Source organism: Cibotium barometz, chromosome 25 (genome assembly GCF_041138505.1).
Source record: "Cibotium barometz isolate CiBa-2024 chromosome 25, ASM4113850v1, whole genome shotgun sequence".
NCBI classification, from domain to species: Eukaryota; Viridiplantae; Streptophyta; class Polypodiopsida; order Cyatheales; family Cibotiaceae; genus Cibotium; species Cibotium barometz.
In genome coordinates, this window is record NC_141070.1 from 51,035,133 (window position 1) to 51,055,769 (window position 20,637).

General features: G+C 41.3%; 1 long non-coding RNA gene across 1 annotated transcript; it reads left to right on the forward strand.

Moving 5' to 3' along the window:
- The first annotated feature begins 13,527 nt into the window (after positions 1–13,527).
- Positions 13,528–16,480, forward strand: LOC147624701 (uncharacterized). Its single transcript, XR_015269161.1, has 2 exons — positions 13,528–13,793; positions 15,984–16,480. It is a non-coding gene; the product is annotated as an uncharacterized LOC147624701 (long non-coding RNA).
- Positions 16,481–20,637: the final 4,157 nt, after the last annotated feature.

Consider the following 20,637-nt stretch of genomic DNA (forward strand, 5'->3'; position numbering starts at 1 on the left):
TCCATAATAGCCTTGACCTTGTTTAGATCCATCCTAACCCCTTCCTTGGACACTATGTGGCCCAAGAAGTGAATTTTTGCCAAAAAGAACTCACGCTTCTTGTTGCTCACATATAACTTGTGCTTGCAGAGTTCTTGAAATACCATATCCAAATGCTTTCAATGCTCGTTCTCATTCTTTGAATGCACAATAATGTCATCAAAGAAAGTAGCTACAAGCTTTCCATGTTAATATTATTTCCATCATTCAGTTGAATGTAGCCAGAGCATTGGTAAGACCAAAAGGCAACACCAAATACTCATAGAGTCCAAAAGTAGTCTTGAATGCGGTCTTGTGAATGTCCTCTGGAATAATCCTAACTTGATGGTAACCACTCTTCAAGTAAATCCTGCTAAAGATAGTGGCTCCATCCAATCTATCCAGGATATCATGAATCCTAGAAATAGGAAACCTGTTCTGACAGTAATCTTGTTAAGAGCCTTGTATAATCAATACACATATGTTGAACCTTAATAGGTTAGGCTTTAGGCACTAGGTAGAATATCCGACCTTAGGTGGAATATCCAACCTTCAGAGGAATGTCCGACGGCTTGGCAGTTACTAGCATAACAGATGGAATATCCGATAATGTAATATCGGCTATAACTGCTAACTATAAGTCATGTGAATGCCATGTGATATGGAGAGGCGCCATGCTTATAGCATATATTGAGGCGTACTCGGGTGTTCAGGATATAGGAAATCAGATATCACAGATCTTATTAGTCACTCATATGTTTTGCAAGTATAAGCTTATGAATATAATCAGAGTCTTCCCTCCATTTCCATTGTCTTTGTACATTTCTCATAAATGTTTTGTAGTGTTGTTTATGCTATGTTGTTAGATTAATCAGAGTCTTCCCTCCATTTCCATTGTCTTTGTACATTTCTCATTGTCTTTGTACATTTCTCATTGTACATTTCTCATAAATGTTTTGTATGTTGTTTATGCTATGTTGTTAGATTGTTCATGATGTGGTGGAATTATTGTGAGCGGTGGATATGCAGATTCTGTGTGTAATATGAGAGAGATTAGGGTTAGGTCAGATTCTTGGAATGTCATCTTTTTGTGTTTAGGGTTAGAAGTATAGGGTATTTCACAGCCCTATACACATTGGCGATCCTACGGGCTTCGCATATCTAGAGAAGCCTTGTGTAACATTAGGGTATGAGTAGTTATTGCAGGAAGAGACTATAGTGATTGTGATGTGTTGAACATGTGCTCTGCTGTATGAATGTCAGACGGTGAGAAGAGGAAGGCAAATGTTTATTTACACGGGCGCAAGCATTAAAAAAAGATCCGTTTGGCTATGAGGAGCAGTTATTTCCAACGGGAGGAGATGAAGAAGAAGGGAGTCAAAGCACTGATTGAACGACCTCGGTGGGGCAAGGGACGTCGGGTGAAGATGAGGATTTAGATCTACAAGCAGGTGGCCAACTAAAGGTCACACCAAAAATTTTACAATTGCAAGCATTGAATGAGGTAAACCTTAATCAAGAACTTGCAAGAAAGCATGTGCATCAACTTGTAGGAACTCTACTCCTAACAGGAAAACTTGCAAGAAGCAAGAGAAAATTGTAATTTGACCCATTTCAGGGTAAACCTAAGCCTAAAGCTAGGCAATCGTGTAGAGTAGCCGCTATGGCTGCAGCACCACCCAACCCCAAGGTACGGGCTGCCAAATTTAGGGCAAAGTCTGGGGAAGATCCAGACTGTCACATGGCTCAATTTGAGACCCGATGGCAAGCAAGTGGATATCTTGCCTTGTATGGAGATCCGGTGAAACTGCAGCAGTTTGCAGTAGCAAACTGTAGAGGGGACAGCTATGAGCTGGTTTAGCCAATATGGCCTTGCACATTTTGTAAATTTTAACACATTTAAGGATGCTTTCTTGGAGAAAACTCCTACTAATATACTTAAAAAGATAAAGTCCATGGACCAGAAAGGGATGTTAGTTGAAGATTATGCACAGAAGTTTACAGGGTTGACTGCAAGATGAAAGACCTTCAGACAAAATGTTGGCTAGTTATTTTGTCAAAGGACTGAGGGAGAATTTAAAGAGTGTTATGGCGAATGTGGACATAGCAGATGGTTTTGATGACCTGGTGACAGCTGCATCTAGAGTAGAGAGAAATGGTTGGGTATAGTCAAAAGGAAGAAGAAAGAAAAGAAGAAAGATGCATCAGAATCGGATGGTATTGACAGATGAAGAATTGGATAGTGAGGGGGAAGAGTCAGAGGATGAATCATCTGAAGACTCAGAGGATGAGAAGCCTAGCAAGAAGAAGAGGGCTTCTAGTAGGACAAAGCAAAGGGCAGAAAAGGAAAAGAAAGGAAAAAGAGCACTATGGAGGAGAAGAGGATTCTGGAACAACTTAAAAGATTGGGATATACAGTAGTCCCCAATCTAAGGAGAATTAGTATTGTCACATTTGTGAAAAGGAAGGTCATCTTACAACAGCATGCTGGTACAACCCTAATTATAGGGGTAAAGTTCCTGTAAATGTAGCTAATCGCATGCCACAACAGCCAATTTTGCTGAAGCCAATCCAGTAATACCTACAAATCAAAATGCACCATACAATAGGCCTACAAGACCATTTGTCTCTAGACAGAATTGGCAAGGCCAACAAGGGATCAAAGGGGACCTCAGGGAGTCCTGCAATGTGATTAATGTAGCAAGGATGGCCATAGAATTGGGCCTGCTTGTGAACTATGGTGCAAGCATAGAGAAGCGAGAGGAAGACCTGTGATTAGATATAATGAAGGCAATAGAGGCCAAGGACCCCAGCTAGGGCAGTAGCAGTAGAGATGATGCACAATTAGTAGTTGAATGCAGGAGTGATGTTCTAACTTCAGGAAATGGGAAACAACATTTTGCAAGAGCAACAAGAAGAGGTTTCAGCACAAATAATCCTGGAAAGTCAAATATCTCAAGTGTACGATCTACAATGTGATTGTTCTAAATGTATGGTTGTTGAAGATTGTGAAGAAGGGCAAATAGTAGAAGCCTTAGCAATAACTAGGTCAAAGGCTAAAGGGCCTATAAAGTGGGAAGATCAAGAAGTGATAAGGAAGAAGGTGTCCAATCAAATTGATAAATTACAGAAAAAGAACGTGATGGAAGATCAGGAAGTGAATGATTGGGTATTCCATCAAAACAGGTAGATTTAGTTCATGAATCACAACCAGAAAAGGGGAATGAGAAAGGATCTAGTGAATTGTTTGATGCATTAATTCATGCACCCATTCAAATTTCATTGAATCAGCTGTTAAGCATGGTACCAGCTTTTAGGGAGCAATTGCTGATGAGTTGCAGACAGAAAGTGAGAAACATGTTTCTCATGTATCCCCAGTGGTGGTGGGAGTCTCTCAAGCAGATCCGGAAGATGTAGACTTCAGAATTCCAATCATAAAAGTGGGGTTTAATGGAAAAAGTTTTGATGATGTTCTTCTTGATGGGGGGATTTGGAGTTAATATACTACTAGAGTCTATTTATCTTAGTATGCACTTGCAGGAGTTGGAGCCTGCACCATTTCAGGTTAAAATGGCAGACCAAAGAAGGCTGCAACCCTTAGGGATATTGAAGCAACATGAAATTGAAGTTGCAGGACTCATGTTTTGGGTGAATTTTGTGGAAATTCGTATGCACGATGCTAATTTCTCTTACACAATGCTGCTAGGCAGGCCATGGTTTAGAATTGCTAGAGTAAAACAGGATTGGGGGGGGGCAATACAGTCATAGTGAGGCAGGGCAAGAAAGCTACAAAATTACCTATGATCTCCAAGAAGGTTCTTAAACAAGCTCAGAAGCTACTTTGGGCTCAAGGGATTAACTTGGCAAAAGAAGTGGAGGATGATGAGGAGGAAGAATACTTGAGAGAAAACCCCTCTGTGGTACCCGTCTTTGAAGTCGATGTTGCAAATATAGTGGAGAGATACCAAGAAAATGGAGGAAGCACAGTGCAGTCGGATGTTCAGCAGTATGTGGAGACAGTATGTGGAGAGTGAGTCAGAAAATCTGATAGGTTAATTAGAAGAGGGACAAGCAATAGAAGGTAAGGCCTTGAACTATATTATTGGAAAAACCCTAGAAAAGAAGGCAAAACAGGAGGATATTGCTAAACGAGCAAGAAGCTATAATTGCAGCAAAGCACAATTATGAAAAGAATTTTAACAAATCCACTAGAGTACATGAGGATGAGCTTCAGGATATGAACTTGGGGACTAAGGAAGACCCTAAGGTAGTAAGGGTTAGCATCCATGTGGAAGGGCAGTTTAAAGAAGATTTGAGGAGGCTGCTAATGGAGTTCAAGGATGTATTCGCATGGGAATATTTTGACATGAAGGGGATAGATCCAGCTCTTCATCAACACAAGATAAATTTGAAGAAAGATGCAGTACTTGTTGTACAGCAGAGGTATCACACATGAATTCAAACTATGCAAGACAGGTGAAAGAGGAATTGGATAAATTATTGCATGCAGGGCTTATTAAGCCTATTAGTGAGGTGACATGGTTATATCCCATAGTTGTGGTGCCAAAGAAGAATGGAAAGATCAAGGTGTGTGTAGACTATAGGAAATTAAATGCAACTACCATCACTGATCCAATTCCAATGCCCTTTCGTGATACACTCCTTGATGCAAAATGGCAAGACACGAGATGTATAGTTTCCTAGATAGTTTCTCAGGGTATAATCAGATCAGTGTAGCACCTAAAGACATGGATAAAATAGCCTTTATCACAGAATGGGGAGCATATGCATACAGTGATGAGCTTTGGGCCAAAAAATGGTCCACCTTCATTCTCCTTTGTGGCAAGAAATACATTTGAACCATATTTGTTAGACTTCATGAGAGTTTTCATGGATGATTTCTCAGTATTTCATAAGAGGAATTTGCATTTACATCACCTTAGGCTCAGTATTTCATAAGAGGAATTTGCATTTACATCACCTTAGGCTCTATTTGGAAAGATTTCAGATGTTCAGAGTAGCACTCAATCCTTTTAAGTGTGCCATTGGAGTATTGAGGGGGGTGTTGCTGGGTCATGTGGTGTCCCGGGAAGGGATGTCCATAGATTCCAAGAAGATAGAAGCTATACAGAAGGTTGCAAAACCAGTCAATTTGAGAGAAGTAGGTCGATTTGTGGGGCAAATTAAATGGTAGAGTAGGTATTTAAGATACTTGTTGTCAGATGTTTATGCACCCCTTACACACTTAACAAAGAAAGGAGTGGACTTTGCTTGGTCTCTGCAGTTCAAGACAGGTCATTTCAGATTTTGAAAAAGATGTTGGTGGTAGCTCCGATAGTGCAGCCCCCATATTGGGATTTACATTTCATGTGTTTGTTGATGCTTTTGATGTTGCTATTGGGGCTGTGCTTATGCAAGAAAAAGTGAAAGGCTGGTTCACGCCAATATTCTATGCAAGTAGGATGATGAGGAGTGTTGAAAGAAGTTACACTGTCACAGAGAGGGAGGCATTGGGCATGGTATATTCTCTTAACAAATTCAGACACTATTTGCTTAGTAAATAAGGTGATGTTTCATGTGGATCACCAAGCATTGTTATATTTGATCAAGAAACCTCATCTTCTTATAGGAAGATTAGCAAGATGGATGCTTTTTTTACAAAAGTTTGATTTTGTTTTCATTCATACTACATCGAGAAAAGAACATGCAATAGTAGCCGATTATTTGAGTAGATTGGAAAGTGGAGAACTAGCAAAACAGGAGTAGATGATCAATTACCTGATTCAGCCTTATTTGTAGCCTCAGGGTCTATATCAAATTCCTGGTATGATCAGATGTTGGTGTTCCTAACGGATGGAGTAATACCCACAGGGTTCACAACTGATCAAAGAAGGAAATTGGCTTTGAAGAGCAAACCATTTTTGGTAATTGCAGGTGCTATGTATAAGAAGGGCATAGATCAAATCATAAGGTGTGTTCCTAAGTTTGAACAGCCTACTGTTTTGCAAGAAGCACATGGTGGAATTGCAGGTGGTCATTTTTCTGGTGACATAACAGGGAAGAAGATACTGTAGGCAGGGTTGTGGTGGCCCACTATTTTAAAGGATGCTCATAATCATGCAAGGAGCTGTTTTGTGTGTCAGCAAATGGGTCAGCCAAGCTCAGAAGACAGGATGTCAGATAATCCGATTTTGTCCTTAGAGCATTTTCAAAAGTGGGGTTTAGAATTTATGGGACCAATAAAACCTAGGTCAAAAAGAACAAGATGTGATGAAAAATAGGTAGAGGGAGAGGAGACATACACACAGGAGCAAACCCTAATGTATATTGCAAACCCTAACCATAGAGGGAAGCCATCTCCCTTATCACACAATGCATAAAGCCATAATCCATAATACACAACTCACACTATGTGTTGTGTCCACACATAGCTAACCCTAGCTAATGTCCACACACTATGACCAGCTGGACGTGGTCATTTATGTCTCACACATGCTGCTACCTAACATGCTAGCACATAGTGCAGCTGGCACACACTGACATCGAGCTTGAATCTCAACAACCCCTCTCAAGCTCATGATGTACTGCCATAGATGTAGATGAGCTTGGGCTATCAAAGCTCTCAACACTCCCCCTCAAGCTCATCCCACGTACTCCCAACATAGTACGAAAGTACTCAAACTTCTCCCTGCTAAGTGGCTTTGTAAAGATGTCGGCCACCTGCTCTTCAGTCTTCACATACTGTAAATCCACTGTTCCATCCAGCACTTTCTCTCTGACAAAGTGATAGTGGACCTCTATGTGTTTGGTCCACGCATGAAAAACTGGATTCAACTGTATGTTGCTCATGTTGTCACAATGAATGAAAACCTTGCCATTAATAGGCTCACCCAAATTAGCCAAGAGACTCTTTAACCATACTCCTTCACATGTAGCAATGGCTGCACCCCTGTATTCAGCCTCTGTACTAGATAAAGCAACAGTAGGTTGCTTCTTGCTACTCCAACTCACCACGGCACTTCCAAGTGTAAAGGCATAACCACTAGTAGACCTCCTGTCATATGAGCTACCTACCCAATTTGCGTCTATGTAGCCATGTATATCCAAGCTTTTACCATGCTCATAAAGAAGACCATAATGTGCAGTGGTCTTTACATATCGCATAATGCGTCTCCCTACATCCAAATGAGGTTTTTTGGGGCTCTGCAGCATAAATTGGCTTACTAGCCCCACAGCATAACTGAGATCCGGGCGTGTGATAGTCATGTAAATAAGGCTTCCAACCATCTTTCTATACATAGATGGATCATCCAACTCTTCACCAAAATCAGCCCGCAACTTCACATTCTACTCCAAAGGTGTACTCATTGGCTTACACCCTATCATCCCATATTTTGCCAATATATCTAATGCATATTGGCATTGCACTAACCATGTACCTGCATGGTCTTTGATCACTTCAATTCCAAGAAAATATCTTAATTCACCCAAGTCTTTCATGTCAAACTGCCCACTCAATGCCTTCTTGACATGCATAACATCTGTAGCATGATCTCCTGTGACAATAAAGTCATCCACATAGATGACAAGTAAGACAATCCCATGATCTATTTTCTTCACATAGAGTGAAGAATCTGCTGTAGAAACCTAAAATCGAAGAGAGATAAGATATCGGCTCATCTTATCACTCCAAGCATGAGGTGCTTGCTTCAAACCATATAATGATTTCTTTAATCTGCATACATGAGTGGGATACCTTGGGTGTACATATCCTTCTGTCTGTGCCATGTACACTTCTTCTTGTAGATCACCATTTAGAAATGCATTTTTCACATCCATTTGATGCATTTTCCAACCATTTGCTGCAGCCATAGCAATGACTGCTCTCACTGTTCCCATCTTTGCAACTGGACTAAATGTTTCATCATAGTCCAAGCCTTGGGTTTGTGCATAACCCTTAGCTACCAATCTCGCTTTATGGCATTCAATGGAACCATCTGACTTGCATTTCACCTTGTAAACCCATTTGCAACCAATGACATTTTTGCCTTGTGGTAAGACAACCAAATCCCATGTTTCATTATGAACCAAAGCGTCCCATCTCAACATCCATTGCCTTCTCCCATACATGCTTCCCAATAGCTTTTGTATAGCATGTAGGTTCCACATGCTTCAACAAAGAGGTCATATATGCGTAATGCATAGCAAAATCACGATATGTCAACCTGTCAACTGGATATCTGACCCTTTGGGATCTCCGCAATGCATGCGGATCACTCTGAACACCTGTCACTCTAGCATGTGGAGGCACATATCTATCCTGCCTTGCACCAGGTGTGCGTAAAACTGGTATGCCAAGTTTCTCATCCAAACTCTCTGAACTTGACGACTCATAACTTGTAATTCCAATTCCTTCAACTTTCTTTTTCCCTTTATCCACAGCACTACTCCTAGTGCTCACACTCTTATGCCTCAAGTATCCTGACCATGGACGTATAGTGCTACTCTCAGACTCTGCTGGCCCAGACATAGAGACAGAACTTGCTTGTGGCAAGTTCACATGCACATCAGCATCAAGAGAATCAATGACACCCTCATCCTTTGCTTTGTACCAACTAGCAAGTTCATCAAACACCACATCTTGTGAGATAACCACTTGCCTAGTTTGTGGATTGTAACATTTATATGCCTTGTGATCCTGTGCATAACCAACAAACACATATTTTTCTGCCTTAGGAACCAACTTCCTCCTTCTCTCATCAGGCACATGTACATAAGCTATGCAACCAAACACTTTGAGGTGTCCAATGTTTGGCCTAAAACCTGTAAGCCGCATCTCTGGCGTACTTCCATGTATGGCTGATGTGGGAGTCTTATTAAGTATATACACTGTGATGGCACATGCTTTTACCCAATAATAGTCTGGCATGCTCTTTTCATTGAGAATCGCCCTGGCCACTTCACAAATGACTCTATTCTTTCTCTCAGCAACACCATTTTGCTGAGTGTATACCTGCAAGTTAACTGTCTTCTTATGCCATGCTTTCTCAAGAATGCTCAAAAGCATGTGAGGTGTATTCACCACCTCCATCTGTCCTCAAACATTTTATCCAAGAGCCATATTGCTTCTCTGCAAAAGCTTTGAAATCCATAAACTTTCCCAACACTTCACTTTTCTCTCTGAGAAAGTAAATCCAAGTTATTCTGCTGAAATCATCAATGAATGTCACATAATATAAGCTACCTTTAATGGATGGATTTTGTGCAGGACCCCATACATCGCTATGAACTATCTCAAGTGGCCTGCTACTCATGTTGCCTTCTCTAGGAAACGGCAACCTCGCCTGCTTTCCAAACGGCAACCTCGCCTGCTTTCCAAACTGACAAGCATCACAAACATGCATATTCCCATCATACTTGAATCTAGGCAGCCCACTAACAATGCCTCTTGCCTGCATGTTCTTTAACCTTTGTATGTTCACATGTCCAATCCTTTTATGCCAGATGTCAATGTCTTGTACCACATTTTAGCTTTTAGAGAACATGGCTGGTTTCAACTTAGGAATCCCAGCATCCAGCTTAAATAACCTGCCTCTACATCCATTTTTAAAATCCTCAACGAAGCAACCATGCTCGTTGAAATGAACTTGTAAACCTTGTTCCACCGTTTGACCATCTGCCACCGTAGACTTTGTTTCACCATTATGCATAACCAATAGTACACTTCCAACATGTGTGATAGCATGTTGGGTATCATCTCCTGTTTCCACATAGCCTTTCACATCCATAGGCTTCATATGCTCAAACCATTCGCCATGATAAGTCATATGGTTTGATGCTCCAGAGTCCATATACCAAGTGTCATCACTTTCACCATTCAACATCATAGATCCCACAACATGTTTCATGGCAAAACAAGTGATTTGCACTGCCATTATTACTGCTTGATGCATAATTTCCACCACTTGCATAATTTCCACCATGTTGTGCATAATGTCCACCATGTTGTGCTCTACCTCCTCTCAAATCATTTTGTTTGCGACGGCAGAAACAATCATGTGCCATATGACCAAATTTCCCATAGTAATGGCATTCCATAGTTTGCATAGATGTTTGTTGGCCAACCTCCTCTACCACGAGGATAACCTCTGCCTCTCTAAGGTGTATATCCACGACCACCTCTAGCACCATATGTAGGCTGAAAATTCTGTTGTGGTGGCCTGTCTTGCCATCCACGATCATTACCACAGCCACGTGATGCAAATCTCCCCCTGCCTCTAGATCCCCTTTGTGAAGAGAAAGCCTGATTTCTACCATTATCATCATGGCTAGTAGATGCATCATGAAAGGAGTCACTGAGTTTGATTTCCTCAACAAGCAATAGTGAAACCAACTCATCAAAATCTGGTAAATCTGTACTCCGAACCGAGATGGATGTATCAAAAGACTTATACTCCTTGCCAAGACCACGCAAGGTAATGTCTACCAAATCATCATCAGGCATGGGGGCATTGATTGTTGCCAATGCATTTGCATACTTCTTTATCTCTTGTACATAATCATGGATGCTCCTTCCTTTCCGTTTCACATTATGAGTCTGTTGTCTCGCAACTGAGACTTGCGAGCACTAGTGTCTATATCAAACAGTTTTACCAATGTATCCCATGCATCCTTGGGATTCTCAGCATCATGTATATGTATGAGTATAGCATCCGAGATACATATAGACAGATAATGCAAAACTTTGTATGCTCTTTCTGACCATTGCTTATGAGCTATAACCTGTTGCTGTGTAGGTTGTCAGGGTAGTTCTGGCTCTGGCTCCGCACCTGTAATAAGATTCCAAAAACCTTTTCCCTTCAGAAAACTTTTAATCCTGTACTTCCATGCCTGGAAGTTATTTTTTACCCACAATTTGTACTGGATTGTCTGACATATTTGCTCAATGCAAATGTACCTTCTGCACACGTCCAAATCTGTAAACGATCCTTCCTCAGCTCAACCACACTCTAATAAGTGTTCCAGATACTCCAAAGTAGTCAACGAACTTCACTTTTGATGTAGAAAATCAAACTGATTGCATCCAAAATGAACTGGCATACACAGTCCAAGGTACCCTATTTTGTTGCGCTTTCCAAGGCTTCAAATTGCAATGTAGTGGTTCAATCAAGTGTGGACAACTTGCATTGACACCTAAACAAGCTCAATGTTGCATATCAACACCATCCAAGGTGTGTACATACCAATTTTGTCAAACCCCCTTCTCTGTTTTGAGAAAAACCAGAAAAACCAGTAAAACTAGTAGTAGAATTGCTCTAATTTCTTCGATGCTTGTCCAAATTGAGAGACCAGGCATTCATTAGCTTAGCAATGATGTCCACTAACTCCATGTAAAAGGAATCAGACCAATTGTTTAAGATGAGAGAGTAATTAGCCGATTAATCACACTCTATTTCACTAAACACAGTAGACAGCCTGTTTAATCAGCTCATTTCCAGCTCCATAGATCATAATTGCTCCAACCAATCATATAGAAACCTCCTTGGATTTGTGTATTACACAATTGCTAAGCAAAGTTTGGATTTAATCAACCATACAAGTGGAATTTGGCCTCCACTTATCAAAAGTATGAGAAAAGTGCTCTGTTTCCCTGTATGATCTGCGCTGCCTGCTCCTCCTGAGGGGATTTGGGCTGATTGTTTTGTCAATTGAGAGTATATTTAGTTTCCTAACACTCCAAGGCATGTGTACAACCCATCAATTGTCTGATTTTTACCAAAAACTTCTCTAATTTCATCCACCAAGTGACTCTTTTTCTCTGTTTTGTGAGAGCTTCAAAAACAGTAATTTTCCTCTCACATAAATGCATTACTTTGCTCCAAATTCAATGTAGGGCTTGCACATGGGTTTCCAATACATTAATCCTTGTCACATACATGTTTCTTTGCCATATTGCATCCATTTTCACCATACATCACTGCTTCCAAGCTCCAATGGAAAGCTTGCAAAAAACCAAAATTTTCTTTTGCTTTGGGCAACCCTAATTTGCCTTATTTGTGCTTGAATCACCTGCAATCCACTCAAGGGTGTTTAGTAGACCTTACCCGGTAGGCCAAGCTCTCAGATCTGATAGAAATCGGTGTGCTCCAAGCTTCACAGCATCAATGGCAAGCTTCACAGCTTCTTCTCCCTCTTCTATCACTCACTCATAAAACCCTAATAGAGAGCACCAGGCTCTGATACCATGATGAAAAATGGGTAGAGGGAGAGGAGACACACACACAGGAGCAAACCCTAATGTATATTACAAACCCTAACCATAGAGGGAAGCCATCTCCCTTCTCACACAATGCAAAAAGCCATAATTCATAATACACAACTCACACTATGTGTTGTGTCCACACACAGCCAACCCTAGCTAATGTCCACACACTATGACCAGCTGGACGCAGTCATTTATGTCTCACACATGCTGCTACCTAACATGCCAACACATGCTGCTACCTAACATGCCAACACATAGTGCAGCTGGCACACATTGACATCGAGCTTGAATCTCAACAAGATGTAGATACATATTGGTAGCTACAGATTATTGTACTAAATGGGTAGAAACGGTGGCTTTGAAGGATAATAAGGCAAGTAGTGTAGAAAAATTTTTGTATCACAATATTATGACAAGGTTTGGATGCCCTGTGGAGTTAGTCAGTGATAGACATACACATTTTCTTAATGAGGTAATTTCTGTGTTAACAAAAACACATTTAATACTTCACAAGAAGTCCACTTCGTATCATCCTCAGGCATGCTGAGAGCTGTAATAAAATCTTGGTTAGGATTTTGAAGAAGATTGTGGTAGAAAATAGGGACGATTGGGGTGTTAAATTGGACTCAGCTCTCTAGTCATTCAGAACAGCGTTTAAGGTAACCACAAGTATGACGCCTTTTAAACTGGTTTATGGATTGGAGGCTGTGGTACCAATAAGGTATATTGTACCTAGCTTGAGGGTGGCTACAGCAGAAAGGTTGTCACCTGAGGAGTCTGTGAAGCACAGGAAAAGGTATCTTATGTAGTTGGAAGAGGACAGAATTGTTAGATCATATATAATAGAGGTCATTCAGAAGCGGAGGCAATCTTGGGTGAATAGGCACATAAAATTTAAGGTTTTCAAGGAAAATGATTGGGTTATGTTATACAACTCTAAGTTGGGGCCTCACCCACCAGGGAAGCTAAAACTTAGATATATTGGAAAATATAGAATAATAAAAGACTGTGGGTCAAGGGACATTTAAACTGGCAGACATGTTTGGAAGAGAGGTGGAAAAACTGATTAATGGTTCCAACTAAAGAAGTTCATAGGAAATTCGCCCAACCGTCTGACTTTTAAAAAAGAAGTGCAGGTGATGAGAATTGATGTGTCGAGCAGTACAACATAATATTTTCCAACATTTGGGGTTTATAAAAGTGACACCCACACACTTGGTGGTCACTTCAATAAAAAGGGATGGTAGAAATTTCGGGTTTGCATTTTTTTGCGAGTCTACATGAGTAACTTTGAGGCTCTTCAGAAGCTTAACGCCCTCCGCCACCACAGCAAGTCATAGAAAAGCGACGGGGCATAGCAAGGGCGCGAGTTCAAAAGCACGAGATGAAGGCACGCCAGTGAGAAGAACACCCCGCCAGCATGCCATGGCGATCAAGGAGGTTTCAGACACCATGACTGCAGAGGAGACAGATGTCATCGAGCTTAAAGAGGAGTTATCTCTTGATTCTGGTAAGCTTAACTTTGAAGCACTTCAGGCGGCGTTAATGGATCCATTTACCGATTTTAAGGTAGAGTTCGATTTGTCATTAGAGGAGAACGAGAGATGGTTGAAAGAAATAGGGCTATGGGACTTTGCATGCTTACCCTGGGAGCAATGGAAGAATAATTTCTTTGCAAAACACAAATGGAGTTGATTCAGAAAATGGATGGGCATGTATTATCCAATGTCAAATTAACGCCACAGCTGATAGTAGATATATTTTGCCTGCATGATGAAGGTGTAGTAGTAGTTAAGTGCTCTGAGCCGGTTATGAAGAAAGAATTTGGGTCCCCACAAGGAGCCATACAGTACTATATGTTGAAGAATTTGGAGAGTAATTAGAGACAGCAGCTTAAATGGTATCTGGGGAGAATCTGTCAACAGCAGGGCTGGTTAAAGTGGACTATATGTCCAAAGAAAACTTTGCACCATTGGTGTATGCAGAAAAGAGGGGAAAAGTGAGTTGGGCATCAATTTTACATGAAAGAATTATGCAAGAGATAGACAACAAGGATAAGAGGAAGTCACATAGTAAAATCAAGGCTGAGTGCCTTTTTGGCAGCAATCTTTGCAAGAGTAAAAGTCATGATGGATGAAGACCCTTCCTTGTCAGTGGTTAAAGAAGGTAAGAAAAAGATGGCCGGTTCGTCAGAGAGACAAATCCGTAAAGAGGAGAATGCTGTGGAACGTAGCACACCAACTTCACTGCTAGGGTTTGAGAACCATAAGGACAAAATGGAGAAATTTACACTTCTGGTGGAAGCAGGGTACACCAGAGAAGAGGCTAAGAAAGTGCTGATATCACCGGATTATTTGGATGGCCTTGACATGCTGAAGCGAGCTGCTGATGTCTTGGAGCTACTGCAAACACCTAGTAAATTGGGAGTACAGTTCAGGATTAGTAAGAAAAGGAAGGGCATGACTGAGGAGAAGAAGAGCTGAATAGTGTGAAGAAGAGGATGGAATTTGGGAAAACAGGTGAGGACGAGTGGGGGCCAATTCTTGATATTGCCAAGGAGGTGCAACATAGGGCGAAATTGATGGAACCATCATGCAAAGACCTTCAGAGTTCCCTCTGGTCCTTGAACAAAGTACAAAAATATTTGGTGAAGCAGAGTAATCGAGTAGAGGACCTGAAATTGGAAGTTCAAAATAAGCAGAACCAGACAAAAGCTGAAAGTCAATACAAGCTATTAGTAAAGAAGCAGGAAGAGGAGCTTGCAAGGGTGAGAATAATGTTGCAAGATGCTGAGAGTGAGCAAGATGTGTTGAAAACATAGGTAGCTGAGAGTCAGAAGATGTTGGTAAAGAATAAAATGTCTTTGGGGATGTTTAAGGAGGAGTGGACATCAGGATTGAAGGAGAGAATGCATGCAGAGCTGACTGTACTTTGTGAAAAGAATATTAACCTGTAGGTGGAAAATTAGGTGCTATTTTACAAAGAATTGAGCCCCTATAGAAAAACAAATCCTTGGACAAGAAGATGTGAATATTCAGGGGGTCTTAGTGACAGAGTCAGATGTTGCTATCATGAGGCAGAATATGACCCAGGTTGGAGTGAAGCTATGGAAGGAGATCCAGGAAAGGATTGAAGCTTTTGCAGTGAAGCCTTATGATACTTTGAAGGATGCATTTGTATCTGAACATGAGAGTGATTTGTTGAATCCAGATAGATATGTTGAAGGTAGAAAAAGAGGAAATGTTATTAAAGAAAGCTGCCCTGGAGGAACAAAAACAGATGGTTTTATGGGATGATCAGGTTCAGATGGGAAAAGAAGAGGTACGTCAGGCTGTATGGATTGATGGAATTGGGACTCAACAACAGAATCTATTGAATGAAGAAGAAGCCAAGGAGAAGGAAGCTGGAGTAGAGAAGGAAGCTACAGCTGAGAAGGAAGCTACAATAGAAGAAGAAGGTGCACCAGTTGAAGAAGATGTAGCACAAGGAGAAGGTGCAGAAGAACAAACATATATGGGGGATATCTGAATGTTCTAAGGTGCAGAAGAACAAACCCATATGGGGGATATCTAAATGTTCTAAGTTTACTACTATGTTTTGTTTTTTTTTTGGGTTTTTAGGTTTTGTTTGTTTTAACTTTTTCTCAAAGAAAAGAGAAATGGGGAGATTTTGATAAAGGGAACATGTGCTTTTCTCTTAGGTTTGCTGGATAGCTGTGTTTGAGGTAGTTTTAACCTTGGTACTGCACCAAGCTCTTCACTCTATTTTTGGCATAGTCTTGACTTGGTGTGGTGCATCAAGTTGGTGGGGGTCCATCAAGTTCCATGAGAACTGATCAAGGGATATGTGGGTCCGAGTCAAATTCTATGCAAAATCCAGCCACCAGGCTGTGCCATGTGTTGAACCTTAATAGGTTAGGCTTTAGGCACTAGGTGGAATATTAGACCTTAAGAGGAATGCCCAACTTGGCAGCTCTACTGGCACAACATGTGGAATATCTGATAATGTAATATCGGCTATAGCTGCTAATTGTAAGTCGTGTGAGTGCCATGTGATATGGAGAGGAACCATGCTTATAGCATATATTGAGGCATACTCGGGTGTTCAGGATATAGGAAATCAGATATCACAAATCTTATAGTTAGTCATATGTTTTGCAAGTATAAGCTTATGAATATAATCAGAGTCTTCCCTCCATTTCCATTGTCTTTGTACATTTCTGATAAATGTTCTGTAGTGTTGTTTATGCTATGTTGTTAGATTGTTCATGATGTGGTGGAATTACTTTGAGTGGTGGATATGCAAATTCTGTGTGTAATGCGAGAGAGATTAGGGTTAGGTCAGATTCTTGGAATGTCATCTTTCTATGTCTAAGGTTAGAAGTATAGGGTATTTCACAGCCCTATACAACATACGCCAAGAACCATCCTTTTTCTGAACCAATAAGATTGGGGAGCAAAAATATGATGAGCTAGGTCTAATCAAACCCTTTTCGGATAGCTCGATCATTTTCTTCATAATCTCCTCTTGTTGAGATTCTTGGCATGATGTCAATCTGATGATCTTTCGATCTCTCTGGTTTCTTACTTTGGCTTGATAGGACAATTTCTTACTTTGGCTTGATAGGACAATTTGCAACCATATGTCCCTTGCTTCCACATTGAAAACACTTCCCTTCTTTGTCATATTCTTCATGTTGCTCGAGGGAGAATCTTCTTTGAAAGAGTGGGGGTTTGTCTCCACTCCCATCCTTCTTCTTGAGAGAATCGGCTTCTTGATGGTGATCTAGATGTCTTTAAACTTTTTATTTTGAGATGGATTCCGATTGTTGTTCTTTGTCTTGTCGTCCATTCAAGGCACGTACAAGGCCTTTGATAAGAAACAAGATGAGATCGCCACTAAGCCTAGGGCAATGCAAGATTAGTGTAACAATCATGGAGGATTGAACCATACAAGAAAATCCATAACGGAGAGACAACAACATAGGCAACACTCAACAATGTATTCCAATGCTTGATGATCATACAATGGTAGACCTCTTATATAGAGAGTCTCAAGGCATAAGCCTACTATGTGGCATCCACATCCAACTTGTGGTGACCCATGTCCCACATCCATTCATGTAGTCCACATCCTCTTGTGTGGCTACCATAATTCCTCTTGTGTGGCTACCATAATTCCCACAAACATAGGGTATGTTTGTGGGAATTATGGTAGTCCACATCCAACTTGTGGTGACCCATGTCCCACATCCATTCATGTAGTCCACATCCTCTTGTGTGGCTACCATAATTCCCACAAATATACCCCTCTAGGGTACCAACACAATATCCCAACAATTGGACATTGCACATTTCAACACCCCTCCTCAATGTACAATCAGTGTGACCATCTCACCTCTCACCCCCAATGATTTGGCATTGCCAAACTCACTCTCTCAACACTCCCCCTCAATGATAAATTGGAGTGTTCAACAAAAGTGTGTGCATGTGTCTAGCAACCTAGACACCTCAAGTCCATTTCGTGCACCATGCTGCTCGGGCGGAACCACCCAAGTGCTTTTTAGACACCTCATGTGTCAGGGAAAAGGAACCAACACTAGTGCAACACCCCTGCGTGCACAATTCAAAGCACACCATAATACAAGTCCTTTTGAGCTCCCGAGGCTCGGGCAGAGAACCCTCATAATCATGGGTGAGAGAAAATTACATCCATTTTATGCCAATGCAAGGGCAAGGCACCTGCAAATGCTGGTCATAAAATAAAATCTGCGGCTTGTCGCACGAGCTAATAATGCGTCATTTTTCCAAGACATAAGAAAATTTTAACGAGGCATCTGATGGGGGGATATGCACCACAATTGAAATATCCATGGATAAGGTTTTAGACCTTAGGGTTTTCACAATAGAAATAAGGGGCAGCCCTATCATGTTTTTCTTAATCGCCTTGCGGCCATCTTCTTCCTGCTGCGGCTGCTCTCTTGCCATCATGTCGAGTTCTCCTTCAATCTTCTCCTTCTGTGGTTATGCTCTTCTTCAGCGAGCCTTCTTCAGCTCACACTTCTCATCGGATCCATTTGCAGTTTTGGTTTTGCTGTCGTGCGGATCGGCACTTGGCCCAACAAGCATGTGAACAACACATTAGATTGTGTGTGTGATTTAACCCTTAATTCTAAGGGTTAAAGAACCTTATCAAGAAATGATATAGAAATGGGATTGATCATGGTGAAGGACATAGATTAAGCAACATAATTAAGGTGAAGGACATAGATTAAGCAACATAATTAAGGTGGATTAAACCACACTAAAAACTCCATGAGAGAGAGAGAGAGAGATTGCACACTCAACACTATTCCCTTCTATTGCATATCACAATGAACCATATAATGATATAGGCTTTCTAGCCTTATCCCACTTTACACATCATCATCCATGTGGCAACTCCTTTTCCACTTCTTTTGGTCAACTCTCACACACCATGCAATATTACATGTGGCATTCCTATCTCATCACTATATCTTGCACCTCTAGGGTGCTTTCCCACATACACATAACACCACGATTATATCTCTCAACACCCCCTCTTAATCGAGGTGTTCCACAACTCACCCATCATCCATCGCCCATATCAATGTAGCATTGCACAACCGCAATCGCTACCTCTCAACACTCCCCCTCTCAACACTCCCCCTCAATGATACATTGGAGTGTCCATCAACCAAACATGTGTGCATGTGTCTACCATCTTAGACACCTAGTCCATTTTGAGCCGACTCGCTCATAGCGGAACCACTGAGTCCGATTTGAACATGGAAGTTCGGGTGGGAACCAACCCATGCGCATGCACCTCACATGTGCATCGCTCATGCACACATCACAACAACCATTTTGAGCTTCTCGGTGAGCTCGGGCAGGATGGCCCTCATACCATGGATGATTACAAATAATTTCTCGTTTTGAGCACGCATGCTCGTGGACGATTGTCCATCATCATATTTGGGTGAGAAATAAAATTACAAAGTCTTTTGTGTGTGAATTCTTAAGAGCATTTGAATGGCCTCTTATCAACACAAGGCAGTGTGTGTGTGAAGATACCCTTAAAATTTATAAGGGTCTAAAAAATTAAATAAAAAATCCTATTTTGCTTCTACAACTTGCAGCATGCCAGTCAACTCTGTGCATCGCTGAAAGTTTGCAGCTTTTAGCTATTGCGTGTGCCACACACCAACCTCAAGCTATCGGAGCCTTCTTTTTCCCTGCCCCACAGTGATCTTTTTTTTTAGTGCGTGCATTGCATTTCGTGTGCTGCCCTCTGCAGGCTGTCTTTCTCTATAGCATTGTATCTCCTTCAGCCACTTGATATCGGCAACAACATCTTGGCATAGGTCTCCTTGTGCGTATACTTGTCCTCATTTGTTAGAGGGCCTCGTAGTCAGCTACAATCTTCTCTCTCTACCAGAGCTGCTGCCCGACTCTTCTCTAGGCGATGATGATGCTGTTTCCTACTGCTGGTTCTTGCGCTGTTTCTTACAGCTTCTCCGAAGCATCTTTGAGCTCCACCTCAGTTGTTGAGCTTCCATGCTTTTTCTTCTTCTCTGTCTGTTCTATCCTTGTGATGAACACCATGGCTGGAGCATCCATCTTCCACAAGCTTTCTTTCTTTAACCTGCTGGTCACATCAATATGACCATCATTGTGCCCTTCATAGCTTCAAGCTATGTAGCCACCTTAATCTTATGCTTAATCTATGTCCTTCACCATGATCAATCCCATTTCTAGAATCTCTAGCTATGCTTGCTCGATCTATGCTGCCTTATGAGCTTCTATGATTGGTACCCTTGTTGGCTTCTCCTTAGAAGCATTACTTCTATTGCATATGTTGCCCTCACATACCTCCAATTTGAGGTTCAAACAGCCTTGTATAAGACTTCAACATCAAGTTCGTGGTTGCACCCTCTTGATGAAGCTCCATCATTTAGCTTTCAAATACTCTCTCTCTGCAATTTCATGCATTTCCCTCCCTTTGAGGCATCCCAAGCCATCCATCTGGCCTTCAAGAGCTCCCCAATTTGAGCTCTAACATGCATCTCCTTCTTGTTTCAGTCTCTTTGCCTCTTCTAAACCTCTCTCATTGAGGTTTCTCCCATAGCCATCAACATGGCCTTTCATGAGTTCCAAATCAGCATGGGCCTTTCCTTCAATGCATGCATCCATTCAAGGGTGCTTCTTCACATGGTCTCTCAAATGAAACCATAGGTGCATAAACATGTGGAAACTGCCAAGGTTTCCATCCCCTTCTTTGCTCTCCTTCATTGAGCAAACATTCACAAGTGCATCCTCTTCTTGATGCACACA